The 25,844-nt window shown below is 31.2% G+C and overlaps 1 protein-coding gene across 2 annotated transcripts in view; it reads left to right on the top strand.

Annotated features, from left to right (window-relative positions):
* The window catches only part of LOC129984229 (uncharacterized), a 123,202-nt gene that overhangs the window by 36,486 nt on the left and 60,872 nt on the right, over positions 1-25,844 (top strand). Inside the window, exon 2 of one of the 2 annotated variants that reach the window (XM_056094057.1) lies at positions 19,656-19,730. The exons of the other annotated variant lie outside the window; for it this stretch is intronic. The gene's annotated coding sequence lies outside the window, so the exon portion shown is untranslated. The remainder of the gene's footprint in view (positions 1-19,655; positions 19,731-25,844) is intronic. 2 annotated transcript variants of the gene reach the window in all.

The raw sequence follows: 25,844 nt of genomic DNA, 5'->3' as shown, positions 1-25,844 counted from the left end.
TGCGAAATTGACAAATTAAGTAATCTGCGAAATTGACAAATTAAGTAATCTGCGAAATTGACAAATTAAGTAATCTGCGAAATTGACAAATTAAGTAATCTGCGAAATTAAAGACTAAGTGATCTACGAAGTTAATGATTAATTAAGTGATCTACGAAATTAATGATTAATTAAGTGATCTACGAAATTAATGATTAATTAAGTAATCTACGAAATTAATGACTAAGTAATCTACGAAAATCGTGAGCAGTCATAACCTATTTTAAAATTCACTTTTGTGAGATAATAATTCGGATTAAACTTACTTAACTTTAACTTATATTTTAATTACCTTTCGGGCTTTGAAACATTTCTTGTTTTAAAAAGCACGTTTGCCAGGTTTCATCAATATCGTAAAAAAACTATAGATTTGTATGCAAGATATTCAGTCATTCTTCGTTGTGTATATAGATAAATGCTGTATTAATTCAAAATAAGTACAAGAATAATAAATATGTATGAATGTCCAAGAATATTATAATCCTCAATTTTAAATATCCGAATTATATGTAGACTACTCATTTTACTATAGAATTGCGATTTTTTTTTTTCAGACGATCCATTATCGTTTGAGAAAACTCACATCCGGCAAACTAGAAAAAAACTGTTTACATTATAATCTATTCACACAAAAACCTCCTTTGTACTGTCGATCATGATATTGGTTTTCATCCGTACTTTTTTTCTGCGACTTGTAAGCAACAACTTGCTCTCCATGGCCTTGTGATCACAATTCTTATTGATCTGCAGAAGGTAATATCGCGTTCTGGTGCTTTCAGAGTATTAATGTATTTGTGGATAACGGGTCAGATAAATGCGAAAGTAGTTAATTTTTATATTTGTGGTAGAGAATTATTTGAAGCTAGGATTATTTATTGCATGACTGCTCAAAATGACTTTTTTTTTTATAACTGAATGCTGGACACAGTTATAAAAAATGATTGGCTGTAAATGTTATTCTGAAGATATCATAAAAATTAATATTTTTATATTAAGCATTTGAAGTGTCAGTTTTCCTGGCATTACTCCATTAGTGAGTTTTTGATTTAAGATTGCCTAAAATATCGTTCCTTAAAAAGTATTCTTTGATTTTATTCGACCGATGGAATTTTTGTAATGAAAAATATGCTTTTTCATGAAGTAAAATGTTTTTTTAATAAGTTTTATTCTCTATATACCAAAACTTGTTGCATTGTGAAGCTTTGAATTAGTAGATGGTTTTGAAAAATTTTGTTTACCCCCCCCCCCCCCCAAAAGACACATGATGCTTTGTTGATTTGTTGATGTGACCATTGAATGATTTAAAACAATAAAATTCATAGTTTTAACCCTCCATTTTCGGTCGTAGAATAATTGAACAATTTTTTTAAATGTTTTTGCGTCAAGAATATTTACTCAATACAACTATTAAAAGGGGGGAGGGAGACTAGTTAATTATTTAACTTCGCTATTTTTAATTTGTGTCAAAATATTTTACTAAATAAGAAAAATAAACCATAAACTGAAATAACATAAGATTATATATAAAAACTTGAGGCACACATAAATATAAACCTAAGACTATAGAAATTTGTCATTTTCCCCAACATTTCAATTATTGTTTTAAGCAACACGAAATACAATTGTTGCACATTTCGAGTTAGAAAATATTGTTTCTAACTATTTCAAAATTAGCTATTGGGACTGATTAGCTAAATATATAGAATGCCTGCTCTAAACTTTTAAAAGCATTAATTAAATGGAAATTTACCTATTCATTTTTTACTGCTATTTGTATTTATTTTATTTTGCTCTTTTGAATATTTGCAATGTTTGAAAAGCAACTCATGCTTTGAAACTTAATTAGAAAAAAAAATTCTCAAAAATGACCTTGAATAAATATATTTGGGAATACTCGGATACAAACTGACCTTTATTAATGTAAGCGAAGAAACTTAACTCAAACACGGAATAATAAACTATCCAAGAATTTAACTTGGAACAAAACTGCTGGACATATGAAATAAAAATGAAGGTTCAGAAGAAAAAGAATAGTGTTTCTTCTTTTGGGCTGAAATAAAGAAAGAATAGTCTCCTCAACAGAGATTTAAAAGGGTACCGGAGACGACCCTTCGCAAATCAAGTCACGCAAGTCTGCAATAATCCGGCTTCTATTTCATCAACTGGTGAAGAAAGAGTTCGAAAATAAGGAAAGGAAAACGCAGTCGGGGAATGCGTGAAAGTGTGGTCGTCAGAGTTCTCGAGTGCCAACAAAAACAACATGCTGAAAGTGGAAGAAAAAGTAAGATTTTAGCAGTTTAGAATGTCTCTTTGACAGATGGGACCGATTTATCTTGCACGCATGGGGAAGCCCGTACATGTAGAGAATTTTTTCGTTATTAATTGTTCGTAGGATGGTCCGTCGCTCAGAAACATGACGACAAGATGGTGGAAGTGGAATTTCATTGCAGTAAGATGTCGCAGAAGACAGAAGGGTGGATTGATGATGGATAGAATGATTTCTCATTTGTCTTCGGAAATCACTTAAATGTTCATTAGGCATCAGGAAGGTGTAAATTTTCCTTAAATATAGTGAAAATTTGACATTGACACCCCAAAATTTGCTAAAATAAGTATCAGATTTTGAGTCCTTCCATAATCAGTATGTTTCTTATGATCTGAAATCCGTCATCAAGACCGTGCTTCAATTTTCGACATTATATTTCTGCCAATGGCAGGTTCATTTTCTTTCACAATAATATTCCGCTGTATGTTTCTAGTGTAATGTCTTGATCTAGATTAATCAAATAACGAAGCAGAATTTCCAGATATTTTTTATTTTTATTTTACAGCCCTATATATACAAAAGAACAATTTGTTCTAATCTTGGTTAAATAAATAGTTATTTACACTTGTAATAGGAGACACAACAGTCGAAGGTTTATCTTGAAACTCAGTTCTCCATCAATACGGAGAAACAACACCACAGGGAACTAACAGTCAACACGGCCACTCCAGGAGTAGGTCTCGGACTCCGAACTCGTGGGCGTAGTCTAACAGTCTGCCTGCAGTTCGTTTCTTTTCTCCCTAAAAAAAAATCTCCACACTTTATTTCGGCCACAATCTCCACCTCTTAATTTACATTGGTCATTTGAGCTCTCTTTCGGCCAATCGGGGTTCAGCAATATGCTCCCTCAGCGACGCCAGTGGATCGTGGGAAGGTCCTTTGCTGTGCACCTTTCATAACTGACTATTCTGGAACACGGAGTTATCATAGTCCTTTCACAATGAGAAACATTTAGCATCCAGATGTTTAGACACCCCTTTCTCTTTGAAGGTACTATCAATACCTCTTGAACGAGGAATTCCACATGTGATATTTCACTGTAGTCGCTAATGAACAGATGCGAGACCACCCAGGTGAAAAGATCCACCATCTAGCTATCTCGAGGAGTTTAGTAAGTAACAGCGAGGACACAGCTGGCTGTAAATGTCTTATCAGTACTGGGAAACGGGGAATGTTATAGTGGTGTCATTGCACTATGTAAGATAAACATCAAAAGTAACTCTGACTTGCAAAGCATATGGAATAAAAAGAAATACTGATATCAATCGTCAAGTAGCCTTATTATCACCGGGCAGATATATGTGCCACTACAAATTGAGATGTCATTAAACTCATTCTTTTGAAATACTTCATTCATACCATTCTTATCAAAAATCATATTGTTTAGAATGTGTCCATCAACTATTAACAAGTTTTCTTCATACAAAGCAAATAATACAGATAATAATACAAATACAAATAATAATCGGTACAAAATAATATTAAACACATTAATACTCGTACATTACATACAACCCACAATATTCCCGCTCAAATAAAACCTCCATAGTGTCCCAAATATGTATATATACAATGAATCGATTTGGAATTCAGTTTAATGTAACGTAATTTAGCCTTTTGATTTAATTGTATAATGACGTCTGCATCGTGATTGCGATGTTATATTAATTAATTTCTGTTATTCATATTAAGAGAAATCGGACTTTTGATTGAATTGGGAATTTTGATGTTTCCTATACATGTAGATTTTCGAAATAGATATATTTGCGATAAGGTGTAATGCATATATTATCTTATAATACAACATATCTTATTCAGATGTTGCGTTAGCATTTAAATCTATTTGTCGTAGCTTTCTTAAGTGGAGAATTGCAAACAAATTTCTCATGTAATTCAAGAAAAATCCACATGAGCTGTTTCACCAGTATGTGATCATTTACTTCTCTTCAGTTGAGAAATCAAAGATAAATTTAAATTGTTTTCAACAAAGTTTTTTAAATAAACTTTGATAAAATTTAAATTGTTTCTATCATCGTATTTTCTCAATCATCTAGTACAGGGACCAATCAGCTGGTTGTTACGAATGTAATACCATTGGCGCAATATGTTCACTTCTCTTTCACATATTCACACCGCAGATGTTACCACGATTTCAAGTCAAAATGTTTTTGTTAAGAACGGTGCTTTATGTTTTTTTCGCAGTTACAATTAAATATGTGTATAATGTCATTAAGCTTAGTCAACCAGCAAAAGCTTATCAGTTTTAAATGGTGATTAATAAAGTCCCGAATGAATACGATCAGCAGTTTGGGAGAAAAAGAGGGAAAATTATAAATTGGTAGAATATTAAAGGAATTAAATATTTAAATATGTGGTATTTGGTGTTGATAGAAGTTTTAATTATATTGGCTCTTATTTAAAAATTCTAAAATTTTAAATCATTATGAAGTAACAGCGAGTTTATGAAATTTTTTGCAAAATACAAAGATTCCTATGTGTTCAGGTTTCATTTGTGTCATCAATAATTTAATTCCAAAATATTAGTGTCTGAGTTTTTTGTAATCTAAGAGCCATTTACTTGATTAGTATTTTAACAAAAATAACTTTCACACTTAAAAAAAAAAATCTAGCAATTTCATGATTTCAATCTTGTCGAGTATCTCAGTATAAAAAACAAATTTTAAAGTAGAACTGTGAAAACGAGCGCTTTTTTCTTACTTCGTGTAATCATCTCCTTCGAAATCGAAAGCCTCACGTCCTCCGAAAATCATACAAAAAAAAAGCGTGTTTATTTTTTGGTTTTCCAGCATACCAAGAGCCTTCTACTTATTTACGAATGGTCTTCGCAGGTAACAGTGAACACGTTTCGCTGTTACCTGCGTGAATCGATTTCGCGGAAGCGCCGTCGCTGAGTTCTGCTTGACTGGATGGTTGCTCCATTTGTTAAAAGCTCTCTCCAAACCGCCTTCGGTGTGACGACGTGACATAATTCCGGTCTGGACAACCATAAAATCGCGGAGTGCTTTTCTTTTGTGCCTTTTAGTGCTCCTGGGATCTTTCAGCTAGTGTCACGTTTGTACTTTTGTGTTTAGTCATTGTGACTACTATTTGACCAATCTACTTTGGTAATACATATTAGGTCTCGATAATGCGAAGCTGCTTATACCTAAATCCTACGAAATGTGATAGTATTGCATGAGGTTTCCAAAATATATATTGTATTGCTGTTAAATTATATGGTTAACAATCTTTAACCTCTCCCCCCTCCCAACTAAAGAAAAATGAGATTTCGGTTTATTTATATTGACCCCTTTACCTAGGCTCAACTGGGGACACTAGATGAAACAATTAAGTACTTGATGAAAACAAAAAATTTATTTCTGAATTATTTCATTTCGTTTAATAATTCTAAAAATTTGTAACTAGAGAGAAGTAAAGAAGCTTTAAGTAATATTTTGCTAATGCCTTTGCTATCCCCCCCCCCCATAATGGATTTATCCACAGTGGTCTTCTAAAGGCTGATTAAAAGGTGAACAGAATTGTTTTACAAAAGTTATCTTTTTTTTAAAAAAAATTAAAAACTAATCAATCTTTTAAAAATTAAACTAAATTTGTAAAAAGTGAATTATTCGAAACTTCAAATTGATGCCAAAATACTATAATTCACACACAAAAAAAAAGTTTCTTTTTTATTGAGGGAAATTGGTTTTCCTGGTGAATCATAGTCCTTTATTTCAAAGTTACTGCTCTACTATATTACAGAGTATTATCTTTTCTGTTGCTGTGACACAAAACTTTATTCTGTGTTATTAAATAATAAGATTAAAGGTGCTTTAATATAATTTTAATTATTAATATAATTATTTTAATACAAATTTTTTAATATTTTAAATTATATTAAAAACTTTATATTAATTTATTATAAACTTTTCGATAAAATCGGTGTTTGATCCTTATATCCTGCGAAATATGCGTAGTAAATTTTTAGACCAGGACAGAAAATCAAAAATCGGGTCAATCAAATGTTCTAATCAAAATTTCTAGATGATAGTTGTATCATCTAGAAATATGATACAACTATTCTCGTAGTAGTTTGCAATATTGTGATTTATTATAAGTATTGCAAAGAGATACAAATACTCGTGTTTGTCGAGAATCCCATTTCAATGTCATAAATCATATTTCTTAGTAGTTTCATTTTTCCCAGTCTCTGTGTAGAATGTTTGAACGTTTATATACGAATGCAGTAACTCAAAAGCAACAATCCAGTTAAATGACATCTTGTACATCTAAATCTAATCAACAAAATTGTGGAACAATTTTAAATATCGAATTTAGTCGATATAGGAATATGTAATGAGGATTCGACTGCCTTTGTCATATGTTGAAGTTAAACATAAAGAAATGCTGGTTGCACAAAGGTTCTAGGAGCAGTCGTGTTAGTCTATAACGAAAAATGTTGTCTTTTATCAGATCTAACCGAAAGATTTCATAGATATTATTTGGAAGAAGTCTATTTTCGATTACATTGGTAATAATTTGTAACTGCTAAAATGTCTGAAAATCCTTCTCCTTATTACTTTTTAATCATTTAATTGAGTGTCATTATTTTATAAGAGTTTAACCACTTATAATGGCATCACTACCTACCACCATCTGTCATAGTATATATGTACTTGGTGTTTTAGTCTAATCATTTTCGAATATCTATATCTCATTTAAAAAAAAATAGTTAACGATCGATTTTCTTAACGCATCATTTCCGCCTCTGTGGTTAACTATTATTCTATACTAGTTGAGTAGAGGAAATTCCGAGAACTTTTGACATTAACTGGTGTCGAGACGGATGAGGAAAAGTGGAAATTAAGATCGTGACTTGCCCGAGGCTTTAAAAAGTAAATTTTCGGAACTGTTTGTATTACTTTCCTCTTGCTGTAATTTACCCTGTCTGAATGAATAAATAACTTGAGACAACTTATGTCCTCTAATCGTGATTCATGGGTACATTCCGTTGTAATTGCGGTAATTATGTCCTCTGTACTTGATATATAAAAAATGAGACGCGGATACATGTACTGATTTTAGTGTATCCTGGATCTAATTTTAAATGTCTTATGTATGAATGCCTTTATTTTTTTTAAAACTGTTTTTAGGAATTTATGGAAATACTTATTTAAAAATTCCGAATATCTTATGGGGAGGCTAAGTACTTTAAAATATAACCCCAATTATCACGTAATGTTAACGTATTTTGTGAATACTTAATTCTTTAAGCATTAATCAACTTACTGCAAGGTTCTTGTGATTATCAAATTCTAATCAAGAGAGCGTTGGTTTTTCGCTTATTTTCCCCCTCTCATTATTATCAAACAGATCAGAGAAAAACTAAGCGATCTCGGAATACTAATTTTGTTAGAAAATTTTATATATATTGTTACGAACCTGTGATGAGGCTTCCCAGCATAGTGGGTTCCATAGGAGATCCCAGAGCTTGGCGACAAACTTGGCGACCATTTGGCGACTTGGCGACGAATTTGGTGCCAAAATAGATTATACCCGAAACATCGAGTATTTTCCCGATCCGTCCAGTAGGAACGCTTCGAACGCCTGATTGTCTGTCCTGTGTGTCTTCGTGTAAATAAACGTCGTTGTTTCATTTTCTACTGCCGCCCGCTGATTGAGCGTTCCCCACTATCCAAACGAACCCCGGGAAATTTCGTAACAATATCTATATTTTGTTCTGTCTATATCGGTTATATTTATTTTTTGAATTCTGTTACTAATATCACTTTTGAGGATTTCGGATCAAAATTTAATTTCGGACGCAGGTAAGAATCCTCTGCTGACGACTTAAAGTGATAATAGTCATGCATGAATAATGCATTATTCTTTGAAAAATTCAGGGGAAATAAACGCCTTTGTTATATACTTGCATATGAGAAGAATAGCATTGACACTTCTGTATTATTCGTTGTAGTAAGTGTTTAAGTTACATTAAGTAATATTGTCAAATCTCAAAAGTGTATTCTATTGGTTTGTAAGCATTATCACGAGTATGATGATAATCATTGTATTCAAAAAAAGAAATGGCACGATATTTACATACATGTGAAAAAAAATTGAACAACGTATCTAATAGTTCGAAAATAAAGGTCAAAGAATGACGAAGAATTCCAGAAATGCGCTCATCCTTAATCGTCTCTCCCCTTAGGTTGTCTCAGAATACTGAAATGAACAGTAATTATAGACTGAGTACTCCGCTCCGTCCTGAGACACACGGAGAAAACTAAATGACCGGACAACAACACTGGCTAGAACTATGGTTCACCGGCCACAGTACAACTCTTCCCTTGGGAAGTACGTACCGTTATAAATAGGAGTAGCCAAGTCCCACCATTTCTGTACCCATCAAGGTGGCGAGAACCAATCACCATACCGGAAGCTTCTTATCCTCATTTCTGAGGATTCCTCTCCCCAGTGGAAGTAAACGGCTATTTGTATATTGAAGATGAGAATAACATTGAAATTTCTGTATTATTCATAGTATTAATTGTTAAAAATTACATTGGTTGATATCATCCGATCTCAATAATATAAATAATATATTTTATTGGTTTGTGTAAACATCATCACGAGTACGGTAATAATCATATTGTATTCAATTCTTGAAAATGCAAAAATTTTGCATAAAAGTTACGGCAAAGAATCTGTAAGATACTTGTATAATATTTTAAAATAATTTTGTAAAAGTCATATTTCACTTTTACAAAACATATTTCACTGTACAAGATTGGTTTGGATAGCATGAGTGATGTGTTGAACCTGTGGTGAAAGCTTATAAGCCAGTTAACAGCTACGCTACACCAGCAATTGCTTTTGTATCGTGGTCATGTTACTCGGCTGCGAACCATAAGGCCCCAGGTTCTATCCTCACTCATAACAATTCGTTACAAACCCTAGTTGTTTAGAGGATGGGGCGAGCCGCTCTTGTTCCACAAATAAAACATTGACTTTAAATTAAACAGCCATGACTTGTATTGTGTAACTGCAAAAATATTCATCTCTTTTCTTTTTTTCCCACAAAAGCATCCCTTTACCTTCCTCCCTGTCAAAGAGTTTTAGTTCATTTGATCGCTTTTTACCACTTGGCAACTGAAAACGTTTCAAAACCAATCGTATCCAAGCTCGTTTTTGAGATTTTCTTCTTGTCAAGGCGATAGAAGAGATAAAATGGCACAGAATTCTTTAAGAAATATATTTGTGACAAAATAGATTGCCACTTGTGCAATTGTTTGAACCAAACAAATAATGTTTTCTATTGTTCCGGTTACCTTCTCTTCTTGCGAAAGCATCCTTTTAAACAAAGTAAAAAAAAAAAAAAAAAAAAAAAAAAAAATGGGCTTTTGTTTTCTATTCGGACAAAAAGACATGGTTCCAGAAATTTATTTCCCTAACTCAGGGAGGGGCCGCGGTGGCCTGGTAGTAACGTCTTGGCTTCGGAGTTTCAGGTTCGTGACCAGATTCCACCGAAGAACCGTCGTGTAAGGGGGTCTGTTGCACGTTAAATCCGTAATCACCAAACGTCCTCCCGCTGGTGTGGTATTGAGAAGGAGGTGCCAGCTCAGGTGCCGTCCTCGTCATCTGACCGCGGTTCAAAATTAAGAGGTCCATTCCAAAATAGCCTTAGTGTTGCGTTAAACGGGACGTTAATATGTAACTAACTAATTATAACCCTATTCGGATGGAGGCAGGGGAGAATCTTGCGACATAATTTTTGACTTAAAGATTTCTTTGCTATTCTATAATTAAAAAAAATAAAAGTAAAAAATTGAAGGAGCTAACGACATAAAAGAAAATTCAGTCTAAACATTTATTGAGCAAATCCTGATGAACGTTTTAGTTATTCAGGATTTCTTCCTTATAAATAACGAATAGACAAAGATAGTCCTGTGGAGATTTTTTCAATGGCACTTGAAATGGCTGTCTGTAATGTAAGAAACTTTGCTCTGGAAAATTCCAAATAATATTACAGTAAAGCGTGAAATCCTAGAATTAGACTCAAATATATTTTCGCTTCTCTGCATTTTTTATCACTTTAAACTGGATTTAATTATATTTTATGTTTATTATATTTCAACGATATTTTTGGTAAATCTCTATAGAAAGATTACCTATTGCAATGGTTCTCATGACAAAAATTCGGGAAAATTTCTTTGCCGATCATTGTTTCTAGAACCAAAAACCATCCATTCAAAGGTTTATATATAATATGTGTGCAACGCTTTGCCCATGAGATCTTATGAACAGGATAACTAGAGTAATTTTGTTTCGATTTTAACTGGCTTGGAATATGTTGTCAGAAATGTAAATATCTCGGACGAGTTCGTAAATAGTCCATCTAGCTCAAAGGGGGTGGGAATAGTGGGCGGTTGAAATTTCCATTTCTCTATGACTTTCTTAACATTGAAGATAGGAAAAATTAATCCAACTAGCCAAATTACTGTCTCATTAAGACGAACAACTTTAAATAAAAAAAAAAAATTCGATAAATGCAATATTTTCGAAGTTAAGCACTAAAAAGGGATTTTTAAGCCCTTTTTTGACTGTTTCTCTTATCACCAGTTTATGTTGCCAGCTTGCCGAGAGGAATTTTTTGTTTTTGTTCGACTTTTTAGAATTAAAATTCAAATTTTTTTTATATACATTAGGTTACGTAAAGTAGGCGAAACATATTTTAAAAATTAATTTTTCATTTTATTCTTTTAAATAAACTACATCATACATCATATTTTATTCAAAAATATTCGTACTTTTATTTCTGGAAACATGAAATTTTGTTATTAGTTGTTTATTTTCCGCAAATCTTCCATTCGTTCTCTCATTTTTCCTTCATAATTGATTAAGGGGTAAAAAAAGGAGAGGTTTCTAAAATTGCAAGCATGTAAATGGAACGTAGAATGCTTGCACTAGAAACTATGCATAGATATCTCGTTGAATTTATTAGTTTCCTTACGTCCCTATGGCAATCTTTGACGAACATTATTGGATTTCAGGAAATAAAATTACATTTTCTGCGCTAAAAATGACTTTTTATCTCTTTCTTGGTGAAGAAAATGAAATGTTACTGCTTCTGCGGCGTATGAGAACGTTACTTGATGAAAATTTCCTTTTTGCTGTTAAAGTAAAATAAAACTTTTTTGTATTGGGAGGTTTTATTAATGGTTGTTCATCTAACGCAATTTTTCTCCTAAGCTGTCTTTAGAAACTTATAAGTTACATAGAGTATTGTAATCTCCACGAAATTACAACATCACCAGAAATATTTGCTCCTTGGTTAAAAAAAAATAGGCATTAGGTCTTATCTTTAAAATGCGGGTAACTTAGTTTCACTCGGTTCTTTTCTCTTTCCAGAACATTTTCAATCTATGATTATTTTTAAAAAATTCTAGATTGCAACATTTATTTGCCTTTGTGATTGATTTTGTTTCAGAAAACCTGGTTAATCATTTTTGGATATTGTATTATTGAAAGAAGCGATACGCAATGAACAAAAAGAGTACTTCTGGGATACTGAAGCGGATATGAAACAATGGAATATTTTTAGAAAGCTCCAAATGTATTGCAAATTGTTAAATTTGTAGGATTCGGACGAGTTTATAAATTTAACCCTTTATTTACTGACGGTACTTAAAAGTACCATTTAAATCTGGTTTATATCTTCATAATATGACAATTTTTGCTGATGGTATTCTAAAGAACACGAAGAATGTAACCCAAATAGCAAGAAATCTGTAAGTATCAGCTAAAAGTAGGAATTAAAAATATTTAGTAATTAAATTAAGACATTTCTATTAATTAAAATATTTTTCTTGGGTTCCCTGGGATTATTCTGCAAGAAAACGTAACTACTAGTGCATAAATGAAGTTGAAAACTTGATGGCAACATAATTCGGTAAATAAAGGGTTAATGGATTTGAATTAATACAACTCAGAAAAAATTTACTTATTTTACAAATATTTGCTGTTCAAAGCAATCCAGTCTTTAATATAATTATAGTTCAAAACTGACTCACTATTCATGAGAAAGATTCAAATCACTATAACGCAAATATACTTAGATTCTCGATCAAATTTAGCAGTTTTATTTCGGTAAAAACACCAATAATGGCCTATCACTCTTACTCAGTATTATGCAAAAAGCAGGTGATTGATCAACAGCTTTAATACAATCGAAAATTTCGCGGCACCATGACGTCAAACTATTTCCAAATCTCTCGTCAAATCGCCAGTTTTCGACCAGCCAAAATATGATCACTTTATAGTTTCTCTTCGCTCTTCAGTTTTTTGTAAAATCGTGTTTTTTCGGAGAAAATATTTAGATTCGATTCACTTACTGGTTACATATGAATATTTTTCCATCTTGAAGACATTTGAAATGCTCATTTAAATAAAAGAAATAATGAATGTATTTAGTGCCACATATTATTCGAAATAATCTAATATATTATAATATTTGTTACAGATTATCATTACTTATATTTTTGAACTTACACTCAAATTTATCATAATGAAATCGAGTCTCAGATGACGCTATATGACATTATCAGCATGAGAGCAGATAGAAAAAGGCTCTAATAGTTAGTAATAAAAAAATGGGAATTTTGTGTGTGTAAAGTCACGTTTTTTCAGGAAAGAAACGTATGAAGATAAATTGAAAAAGCAAAACCTTCTCTTAATATAAAATTTGATCCAAATCGTTTGACTCGTTTCCGATATACACGAAATAAATTTATATATAATGCAAAAGAATTGCTCGTTTAAAGTTATAAGATGTAACAACTGAAAATAAAATGTTTCAGAAACACTCCGCTATGAAATTATTTGACACCCTTTACATCGAATATTTTTTGCTTAAAATCTAATTAAAGTAGCGATAAAATACAAGGCAAAAATCACTTGTAAACGTTTAAATATCTCATGAGCCTTTTACCTTCTTTTATGTGGATTGAATACTCTCTAAATAATCCAAATAGTTGTGTCATCTATTAGAAGATTAAACTCTTTCCTTGATTTAAGAATTTAATCTCTTTCGCATTCCTCCAGTTCCATGTTTGGAAAAGCTAGCTACCTACTTAATTAGGCGAATCGATGACAAATAGGATTTTGCGATGCGCATCTGTTTCTACGGAAACCGAGAACTGTGATAGCATTCCTTGGCTCTTTTCTATGGGATATTTTTTTTAAGCTCTGGATGTTTTCTAACGATTAAATACATTCAAGATTAGAGTGCTTGCCACATTTTCATTCAAACCGAGATGGATTTTTAATCGTGAAGTTTAAAGTGTCGCTATATTGAAAATGTTGCTACTATCTTAAAAGTGTGTTTCACATATTTTATTTGAAATAATAATAAAAATAAAGTCAACATATTGGGCAGCGTTCAGATTGCACCTTGACTTTTAGGTAGATTCTTGTAGAAAGACTACCTATTGCAATGGTTCTCATGATAAAACTTCGGGAAATTTTCTTCTGTTCTGCATCCTTAATAATTCCTAGAAATCCAAACCATCCTTCGGTCAAAAGTTTGTTTATAAAATATAATATACGTGTAACATTTTGCCCATGTTATCTTGTGAACAGGATAATTAGAGTAATTTTGTTTGGATTTTCACCGGTTCGGAATATGTTGTTAGAAATGTAAAAATCTCGGACGAGTTCGTAAATGGGTCATCTGGCTCAAAGAGAGTGGAAATAGTGGCCAATTGAAATTTTCATTTCGTTATAACTTTCTTAATATTGCAGAAAAGAAAATAAACCCAATTAGCCAAATGAGTGCCTCATTAAAACGAACAACTTTTGTATTTTAAAGTTTTCGATAACTGAAATATCTTAAGTTAGGGGCTTGAAAAAGGATTTTCAAGCCCTAATAGTGATTGTTTCTAACATCAATAATTTATGATGCCAGATAATAGCTTAGATCTAAAGAAATTTACCATTACCTTCCAGCTTGCCGAGAGGATTTTTTTTTTTTTTTATCTTAGAATCTTCAGAAATTTAAGATGGCACTTATAACTTATACCTCTCATACAAAGTAATTAAAAATATTTGTAAATTTTTGCATAATACTAATATAGGTAGAGGACATCGATTTCTTATATGATAAAGAACATCAACCGTTTTCGTCGAGTTTTCGTTCATTCATCAAATTTACTCTTTACCAGCAGTTAACTTTTACTTTACGGAAGATATTGCAAATACTGCATCAATAGTTTTTAATGCAAACTAGTACTACTATTAGACTTATAACTCTTGATAAATTTCCTGTGCCCACAAATTTTACAGGAAATCTAATCACTCAATAGATCGTTTATTTTACTGTGTGGTGGCTCAATAGAGTGTTGGAACTTGACCATAGAACGACAAGAACTGAATTGCACCATGACCAGAGAAAAGATCATTCAAAGCCCTTGAAGAGAGAGCGTGTTTCCGTTTTGAGAGACATCTTAACGATCTGGGCCAGCAGTTATTTGAAATTAATTTTGAATTGCTTCTTCGAAAATATGAACTGCATTTCCGCAAGTATTTTTCACAACAATTTACTTAATAATTTAGAAGGAAATAAAATGAAGTTGTTAAAGCATTACTCATCGATCTGTTTCTTGCGTCTGTTTTTGCTTTATGAACCAAAATGAATAATGACCTTTGGAAAATATATTAATCTTAGTTTATAACACGAGAAAAAGAAGCGAGTCAACTACAAGCCAAAAATAGTCTCAAATGGATTAAAAAAAAAGATGAAAAACAGGCGAATTATAGACTATGACATCCATGAAAGATAGTGTGCCTTTAGGGTAATGGTCAGCTTGACCCACACTTTTTATCTTTTTTGTGGAAAAGGACGTTACTTTCATTTCCTTACTTCATAAAGGAAGGATGGATGTACACCTCCCAAAAGGACTGAGCAACTTTGTCTACTGGAATCGCTTCCAGTGAATAGCAGAAATGGAACTCTCGGGGCTTATGATCATTAACGGAACTCTTAATCCCAAGCCTTTCGCGTCTTATTCTTTTGATTCATTCATTTCTCGCCGACAGCATTATAGCATTCTTTTTTCACCTACAGCATTCTTTAATATGTTATCTTGTCCGAAAACTCTTTTAAACCAGAAGATGTGTCCGTCTAGACGGGATATTATCCTGTCAGCAGTTTCTCGGACATGATTACGGAAGTTATATTAAAAACTCTCACTTATTCAGACTGATAGGATGCTTGAGAAATAAAAAAAAATATTAATTCTGATATATTTTTAGATGTAAATGTATAGTAGCATTAAAATTTTTGTTTCCTTGCAGCGGTATTTTCACTATCAATAATGTTCTCTCATGTCTATCAGTAATCAAAATCTACTCGGAACATATAAAAATCCATTAATAGAAACGAATACAATTTAAAATACTTTCTTTAAACATTTTTATTTTGTATTGGTAGTAGAAATGTTCATATGCTGATTCATAATATTCTTCAGTTTAATTAGAAATGTAATAAATCAGCAGACGTCAGCTCATTAATCTTTGCTACAGTCTAGCATAAAAAAAATATGAATAAAATATGAAGTTTGCGATCCATAATGCTCACAAATACACACATTAAAACTCGGCATTAAATTCGGATTGAGGCGAATGGTGATCTATTGGCAGAAAAAAAAATTGTTGAAGAGAAGAAAGAAATATTTCGTCGCTATCCATCTTTACGAGCTCTGTTTGGGATAAAATGTAATCTTATTCCATAAAAACGAATGTTCACATTCATTATCCGCTCACGAAGAAGCGGATAATGAATAGAAGAAGAATGTCTCGTTAAATGCCAAAACAGCATAAGAAGTATGTCTCGTTAAATGCCAAAACAGCATAATAGTATTCGCCGAGAAAGTATATTAATATATACTAATAAGAATTTCAAACGCATGTCTTTTGAATTTGTTCGTAACTTTCAGCTTTTGTTGAATAGTTAGCCATCGCTCACACTTCAGCAGCTACCACATAAAGGAATACTTACATTGATAGTTAACGTATATGAAACGTGTGAGTATTAATGGTGGCCGAATACATATTCTTTAATTAATTGGAAAATAAAGTAAATAGTATGATAATAATGAATATGAATAATAGATAAGCAAGACAGTCTAAAAAAAATGAAATTTTTGATAAAGAAAAGTTGAAGGATATTTTGCTTTTAAAAGGGAAAGTTAAGGTTCTTAATTTAGTGTAATTTAATGTGTTTTGTTAAGTTTAATTGTTTTGCGCCGTTCTAATGTAAATTTAATGAATCTAGTGTCATTTGAATCTTTAATCCAAATCATTTTTAAGAGAAATAATCGGGAATATGGTTTTGAATATTTCTGAGCAAAGTATTCACTCCCATTTTATTCTAAGAAAAGTAAACAGTGTTAAAAGAATGTAACAGATGTTTTAAATTTATAGTTCATAAATGTAATATCGTATTCTGTTTTGCTTATTAAATCTTAACTTGTTAAGTATTACATGTAATCGTGCAAACCTGCTTCCAATTCAGAATTTATTATTTATAAAGCTATTTTCACATGCATACATATTTAATTAACTACTTATGCGTGCATGTTCGGTTGTTAATAAGTAAGTCAACATCTTCTTGATTGACGTCTGTTGAACCGTTTTGAATGATTTACAACTGTTTTGTCGTTGAAAATGCTTGAATGAATTTTGTGGAGAGAGAAGATATCTTGAATTATATACTCAGTTGATTTTATAACTGAAAGAAACTAAATTGAAATTTACCGTCGCCATAAATTATTTTTATTATTATGAATACGTAGTGTAACTGTAACTCATATCAGTGAATATTTACGAGTCATAAATCAAGAATATCATTCTGTATATTCAATTTTATTTCATATGTTTGTGTGCATTTCCAAAATTACAAAGAACAGAAAGTTTTGAATTTACCGATTTATATTTCTTACTTTCTCGTTTAGAAAGAGTAGTGATATGTGAGGAAAAAGCATCTAAGTAAATATGCAAAGAAAAATTGCACTGTTTGTCAAAAATTTTAGAGCTTGAAGAAATTTTGACATCGCGAGTTCAATTAATCATCGCATATCAAACCTCCGAGTCCAAAACACAGATTTTTGAAATTGTGTTGGTCTATGGACACAATAACTCAGAAATGCAATGAGGCTTGAAATTTTTGTATAGCTTTTCCACATTACGTTAAATTTCTGGACAAAATCTATCAATGGGAAGTTTGTCTGTTAATTCTTTGATTTATCGTACTCACAAACAGATATAATTTCAAAAAGGAGTTTCAAAATGAATGCCCGAAACGTGAACATTCGTCAAAATCTCGAGGTCGAATTTCTCAACGATTACAATTCTTTCTCTCTGTATATTTCTCATATATGAAAGCATTCAGCAGAAGTAATCTCCCCGAAATTTTCTCGCATTCTCTCTAATAAAGGTCTTATCTCCATACCTCGGCTTAAAAATTGTGAATCTTGAATAAGACCGCCAATATTGGCGAGCAATGATTGTGTAATATTGATCTTTGGCAACAATTGTTTGATATTTTTACAACAAAAATCGTATTATCTTTGACAATTTTTTTTCGTCATTAATCCAAATAGGGGATTAGTTGTCAAAAATCGAATGTGTATTTTGGATGCTTTTTTTCTAACTAATTGATACTATAAAATTTTACACAGAACTATGATTGTGGTCGCAATATCATATCCCAAATTTCATTTGCTTTTACATGCATATCAAATTATAGCTAGACGGTCAATTCTTTTTCGAATTTAGTTTAAAATTTGATACAAATCTACATTTTAGATGCTAAATCTGTGTACCAAATTTTATGTGTCTAGTTTTTTACATTCTAGAGTTATTGCGTTCTCTTGTAGCAGATAACCGGATCAGTAGACTTCCTCTGAATGGATTTCGTTCAAAAGTTGATAGAAATCTACAAATTTGGTTTAAAGTTCACATACTAAATTTCATCTCCTAGTTCAAAGCGTTTTCGAGTTATGTCCTGTAAGGTATAATGCAATATATATATATATTATATATATATATATAATATAATATTAATACGGATACCATGAAAGGTTACTTTATGTACAAGTTTCGTCTGAGATATCAAATAAAAATATCTATAAAATCGTACAAAAATTGTCTATAAAGAATGGCTGTAAAAATGTTTATAATAAAAAAAATGTCTATAAAGAATAAAGAATGGCTGTAAAAATGTTTATAATAAAAAAAAATGTCTATAAAGAATAAAGAATGGCTGTAAAAATGTTTATAATAAAAAAAAATGTCTATAAAGAATAAAGAATGGCTGTAAAAATGTTTATAATAAAAAAAAATGTCTATAAAGAATAAAGAATGGCTGTAAAAATGTTTATAATAAAAAAAAATGTCTATAAAGAATAAAGAATGGCTGTAAAAATGTTTATAGTAAAAAAAATGTCTATAAAGAATAAAGAATGGCTGTAAAAATGTTTATAATAAAAAAAAAATGTCTATAAAGAAAGATTGTCTAAATAAGAAAATTGTTCTACAATGACAGAAAAATATTCGCATAATATCAGCTTACCAAATTTATGCTGGTTTTAATGTAAAAACTGTTTACCATGAATTTATATTAAAAGTGGGAAGTACCGCCATGAATTTCTTTGAATAATACATATTTCAAAATATTCTGCCCTCTTACGGAACTTTCTTTAAATACTCATGTACTTAATATGTACTTTAGCTTTGATAATGATCTATATTTCTGTCAGAGGATTAAGAATTGCAAAGCTTTTCTCATTTTTACTAAAATCTAAAATACCATTAAAGATCTAAAAAATAAAAATGAAGTAATTTCTTGTATGAAACTGGATCCTATTTTACTATTTGATTTAATATGTGTGTCAAAAATGTAGTTTCCAGCGCAAAGAAAAGTGTAGACCGAAAGCGGTATGTCTAACTGAATGGAAACCATATCAACAGGTGGTAACCCTATCTTTAGACCTACATCAATTTCTGATTTTTAAGAATGTTGAATTGCGACTGTGTTATTATAATCGTAATGTATTTATTTTAATGGGTCATTAGAAACAGTTCTATGCATCTGTTTTCGATTTGAGTAATTTCTTTTGTAAAAGAATACATTGTCTTTTTTTTTCTTTCTTTTTTTTTTTTGGATTAAGCATTTTATTTCCAAGACATCTTATGAATCCAAGTTCTAAAATTACTTTTTTTTTTCATGTAGGTTGACTCAAAACAACTGTTTGTGGTGTGTGAATATAGGGTCGATTCATGAGGGCTAATTGAATTCTAGTTTCGTGTAAGCATTTTATATACGTTTTTCTTTTCTTTTTCTTTCTTTTTTTTTAGCAATTTATGTACACTTTTCTTTTCTTTTTCTTTCTTTTTTTTAGAATGAAATTACTTGTACTTTCACATGGTGGCATATTTTTTTTTTTTTTTTTTTTTTTTTTTACAAAACATGTTCAGTTTTTAACCCTTCTTTGCATGATTTTTTAAAAATAAATCAGGGTGATATAATTCAAGCCCTAGGTTAAAGCAAAAATGTTTAAATAAAACCCTAGTATAAATAGATAATATAAAATAATTAAAAAACCAGTGTGATGGAAATATCCATCATGATACAAATTTACATGTTAAGATCAGTACAAAATCTTCAATGTCCCTCTCTTCTAAACTTCTCCACTCATTTTTGCTTTTATTAGCAAGAAAAATCTCAGATTAGTTATAAAAAAATGTTCAAGAAATCGCACGTTTCTTCCCACGTTTCTTTACCACAACAAACAGCGGAATGACAAATTCAAGCCCGCTGTAATGATTGTGACGTTTGATTTTTGACAGCTACATTCTTTATTACGCAAAGTCGTGAAAAAAGTTGCCAGCAACAACCAATTTACAGTACATTTGTTTTGAGTACAATTTTTTGTTCATTAAATGTTATGATGGAAATTTACATCATCCTGCAAAGAAGGGTTAAGCTTTTTGCTATATAATATTTTCTAATAATTTTATAAACATTAAATGATCCGTAACCGGTCAAAATGGTTGGGTGCCAATTTTTGATTAGTAAATTTACGAGAAATGTTATTACTTGTTTACGAAACAATTTTTATATTAAATAATTATAAATTACTATTTTGCAATACAGTACAATATTTTCTTAATATTGAGTTTCTTTTTTTTCCCAGTATGATAAAGATATTAATTTGCCATTATGTACCACAACAAGTCGATTTGACTGAGAGAAAAATTTATTACCTCATAAGGTTATTCTGTCAGAAAATACGATGCACATTCCATATATGTCTTTCTATAAAGATAATTCCAACATTTAATCTGAAACATAGAAGATCTGTCTTGTCGTCGTCAGCGTCGGCAAAAGCACGCGTAACGATTTGTCAGTCTGCCGGTGAAAAAACTTTTTTTTCTATCTTGTACACGTTCAACCGGTCAAATAATCCTATAGGAAATAGGATAGGAGATGGCGTTATGTCCGTGAAGATGATACCTTAACATAAATGCTAAATTTTTCTTGAATTTATTTTGCGGCTTGAGTTATTTCGTTATTAAATTATTTTATTGTTAAGTTATACTGCCTTAAAGCTATCATATTGAAATATTTTCATACTGAAATCAATTTTTAGGTAGATTCTTATAGGAAGACTACCTATTGCAAAGGTTCTCATGACAAAACTTTGGAAAAATTTATTCAGCTCTTTGCCGATCAGGGCTCCTAGAACCCAAAACCACCCTTCGTTCAAAAGTTATATCTAATGTATAATATAACGCTTTGCCCATGTTATCTGGTGAACAGGATGACTAAAGTTATTTTGCTTGGATTTTAATTGGCTTAGAATATGTTGTTAGAAATGTAAAAATCTCGCATGAATTCGTAAATGACCCATCTAGCTCAAAAATTGTAAGGAGGGAACTGTAAGGGGGCGTTAAAATTTTTATTTCGCTATAGCATTCTTAATATTGAGAATAGAAAATAAATCCAATTAGCCAAATTAGCGCCTCATTAATACGAATAACTTTGGATTTAACGTTTTTCGATAATTGCAATATCTTAGAAGGAAGTTAAGAGGCTAAAATGTGATTTTAAAGCTCTAAATTTGACTACTTCTAACATCAACAATTGATGTTGCCAGATAGTAATTAGATGTAAAGGAATCTACCTTTACTTTCCAGCTTGCCAAGAGGAAATTTTTCATATTACGTCAGGAAAATTAGATTTTTTTTATCTCATCACCACTTTAGTTTATTTGACTAGTTGTGATGCAAATAAATATATACTTTGTGTCGATAAGTTTATCGTTTTTATAAAATGAAATTCCTTATTTAGATTTTTGTATTATTTTTTCTTCTATTTTTAAGAATTTCGTTGAGTTAACTTAGTTTAGCATAATTATTCAATCATCCCTGTTTGAAACAACTATAGAACCTTTTTAAGGCGAACATCATATAACTGATATGTGGTTAAATGACGAGGTTGACACCAGAGTTGGCAACCTTTCTCTAAAGATCTATAATTTAGTAAATTCAGAACATTTGAACCTCAACGAATCTTCAGTGGCATCGGGTGACTTAGGACTTCCAGACGAGCTGTGAATTTGCTTACTAGTAGATTCTTACTTCAATATTTTCCTGGACCGAATCTACGAATTAATAATCCATAAAATGCACCGATGATGTGGTAATAATTCAGATGGCAGTTTATTACGTAGCTATCCAAGTAGCATCCACTCAAAATTTTCTCTCATGAAAATCCGACAGACGATTTCTACACATTCATCCTGCCCGATGGCTCTTATTCACTTCCATTCGAGTGACCACATGAGCCTCTCACCCACTATCTCTACTTCATGGACGTCGTTCACCGTTCCCTGTCTTTAAACATGGCACGAAGCCTCCCCTCCTAACGACACGCCATTACAATTTGGATATGCGCGAGTCCTCAAAATTCGAAACCACGGCAACATAGTCGTTGATTTTAATAATTCATCAATTGGACGCGACGGCGATTATGGTTATTGCTTGTCTTTTCTAGCCTGCCAGGTTTATGACCCAGCCGGCGCATCCTCATTTAATGAGGTGGAAAGTTCTATCTACTTCCTAAACATCGCTGCTTATTGCTTTGGGATGGTTTGTGTCGCTAGTAGACATGCAATCTGCGGCTCAAGTGAGGCAGAATCGGAGCAGGGGAAATCATAGTCTGTGCCATTTTATGTAGATAAGTATGGGATGTGTCAATCAGCAAATAGCGTCGAGTTTGTATTCTGGATGCAGGCTTGGAATAAGGCGGACAAATAAGGCGGACTTTTGTCAGATTTTTATGCGATTAATATTTTATATGTTTATATGAATGGAAAAATAACTTTTTTGATAGTATATAATGGTTTATATTAAAAATAAGAATAAATTTGAAATTATATTTAGATATATATCATTAATAATCTATCTATACTTATATAAAGCTCAGGGTGTGTGTGTGTTCTATAGGCCAGACCATTTGATCTACAGCTACCAAATTAAAAACTAACTTCCCGCCAAAAAAATCTTTTCATTTTCCCCACCGCCAAATGAGTAAGACTTCATTTTTTCCCCCCAACAGTAATGAGGCTAGGCTTAAGATTTTTCGGTCTATTATTTCAAAGGATTCTGTTTATTTTCTTAATGTTTGATGCATTTAAAATTAATTAATTTAAAATCGATTAATTAATTCATTGTTAATTAATCGATCTTTCAGATTCATTCTGAAGAACTTTTTGAATTAAAATAAAACAGAATAAAGGAAATTAAAAATTTCTAATCTGCGTAGTGTTACCCCAACTGGCGTAGAAAATTCACGCATTTGCGTTACCATAATTGGCGTTGAAAATTCATGCATGCGCATTTTGCTTTGATTGTGGACAACTGTTTTCAACGGATGCGGACTCGATTTAAATTATTTTTAGGTTAGTTTTATGCTTTTGTAATTAAATTGTATTTGTTAGTCATATATTTTTTGTATATGCTTATAAGTTTTTTAAGTAGTTTTTTTAAACCTGTTTTCGACCGATTATTTTAAACGATTCTGTTTATTTTCTTAATGTTTGATGCATTTAAAATCAAACATTGTTAATTAATCGATTTGCTCATGATGATCTCAGAAAATTTTGTTGACAAATTCTTGAGATATTACATAAATTAAGAAATGTATTCTTTAGTGCCCATGAGGTTTAAATGCTCAGTGACTCTGTTTTCGGTAATCATATTTTTTAAAAAAATGCTTTGTTTCAGTAACTTCAAATGCTTTGTTCCCCCCTCCCCCTTTCCATATCGCATCAGCCTGAGGACTTTCCCCCCCCCCCGACTGATTTAAGGTGCACCAGAACTGCTTACACGACGGTTCTTCGATGGAATTCGGTCTCGAACCTGAAACTTTCTAGTTCCGAGACCTTGCCACCAGACAACCGCGGCCCAGAAAAATCAATTAAAAATGCTATGAATTTCTGTAATTCCATGCAGTAGTTCATGATTTATGGTTTATAATTCAGAATTTATTTTAAGGAGCGGTTTTCCTAAGCGACACAATATCCGCCTTTTCATTTTTTTGAAGTAAGTTATCTATTCTTTAAGCTTATGCAGTATTTATCCTTTCATAAAAATACACTATTTTTTCTACCATTCCTTATAGTATAATTCATAATTTATCTTAGAAATAATTATATTAATAAAATTGTAAGGTAAATCTTTGGCTTCTTTAAATAGACAAAAAGGTGGTGGTGCGGTTACAAATAATGCTTGATAATAGCGACATAAAAGTAAGATTATTCTAGAAATCGTATTTGTTCGTTAATGATTGTTGCATTAACATTTACCAAAGCATTCGTTATTTAAACATAAATGTTCCTACAAATGTTCCTAAACAATAACAGGCGATCCTACTGAACAATGGACTCTCGTTAAAGAGAAACAAAGGATCCAGTAAAACGTCTTGATTATTTCGTGTTTCCCGTCAAGACAAAAGCTTTCTATTTATTTTCTTGTCAGAAAAGTAATTTTACAACAATAAGGTTGAATTTGTGTTTCTAAAGTTACAGATTCGGATGTAAAATTGTGGAAAATGGAATGTACTAGATAAATTGGTTTGTTTTCTGTTTAAAAAGTCTAGATATTCATTTTGTGCATCGCATCGTAACATCTTTTAAAATAATCAACTTTTGTAATTCACATATTTTTCTTTGTGGATAGTTTATTTTTTTGAAATTATTCGAATAATTTGTGTTGTTTAAATTTTAACTCCACGAACACCCAGTTAATATAAAAAAAGTGCTCAAATTTATTGTATATATATACTTTTGGAAATGGAATTTGGTAAAGGATTTTTCATTTATTTTTCAGTATGCTAGATCCTTGAAATTTTGTACTTTTAGGCATTCTCAGTGATAATACACTTTTTTAACGTTTTCAAAATTATGAATTAATCGATGAATTTAAGGAAATTTGGATTTCATATGCGTGGTGCCATCTGGTGATAATTAAATTATAGAATCCTGTAATACTGTATGGAACCTTTGATACATCCTTTCAAAGGACTGAAGGAGGGATAAATAAACAAAGTAAATAATAAAGTTGATAATAAATGAACGAGGTAAAAAAAAAACAACAAAATTTTAGTAACTCTGGTTATTTTAAATTTAATGCTACTAATGCAGTTTAAAAACATTTTAGGAAATTTGTATTTCATATGCGTGGTGTTTATCTGGTGATAATGAAATTATAAAATCCTGTAATACTGTGTGGAACCTTTTATATATTCTTTCAAAGGACTGAATGAGATATAAATGAACGAGGTAAATATAAACAAAAATTTTAGTAACTCTGGTTATTTTAAATTAAATGCAATTTAAAAACATTTTAGGTAGTATTAAAATAATGTTACATAATATTAAAAACAATTACATTTTAAAGTTTAAAATTTATCATAAATGTGAGAGAAATTGACCTTTATTTCCTAATTATACATTTATTTTACACTAACTATGCACATGCAGATAACTGTATAGTAGAAATTTCGCTAATTATCAGCTGATCTGTTGATTGTCTATAAGTACAGCATTATGAATGAAATTTTTAAATTCATCGAATGTTTTTTTCACTAGTGTTTTAGCAAATAACGCCCAAAATGCATATATTCTGTAAAAATGCTTGATTTATGCCATTGTTCGACAATGCCATGCTAGGCATTTACTATCTTACCCAGGATCCACTATTATTTGACGGGATAGGGTGATAAGATATTTAGTGGAAAGTATTCGAGAAAGTTGAGGCGGAGGCAATATCCGCTGATCTTAAATAAAAAATAAAACCATTTGAAATTTATTTTGTATTTACTTATCACTATTAAACGCTTTGTGTGAAAACTTAT

This window comes from Argiope bruennichi, chromosome 9, assembly GCF_947563725.1.
Source record: "Argiope bruennichi chromosome 9, qqArgBrue1.1, whole genome shotgun sequence".
NCBI classification, from domain to species: Eukaryota; Metazoa; Arthropoda; class Arachnida; order Araneae; family Araneidae; genus Argiope; species Argiope bruennichi.
Note: the sequence above shows the minus strand (reverse complement) of the source record. Positions and strands in the feature narration are given on the sequence as shown.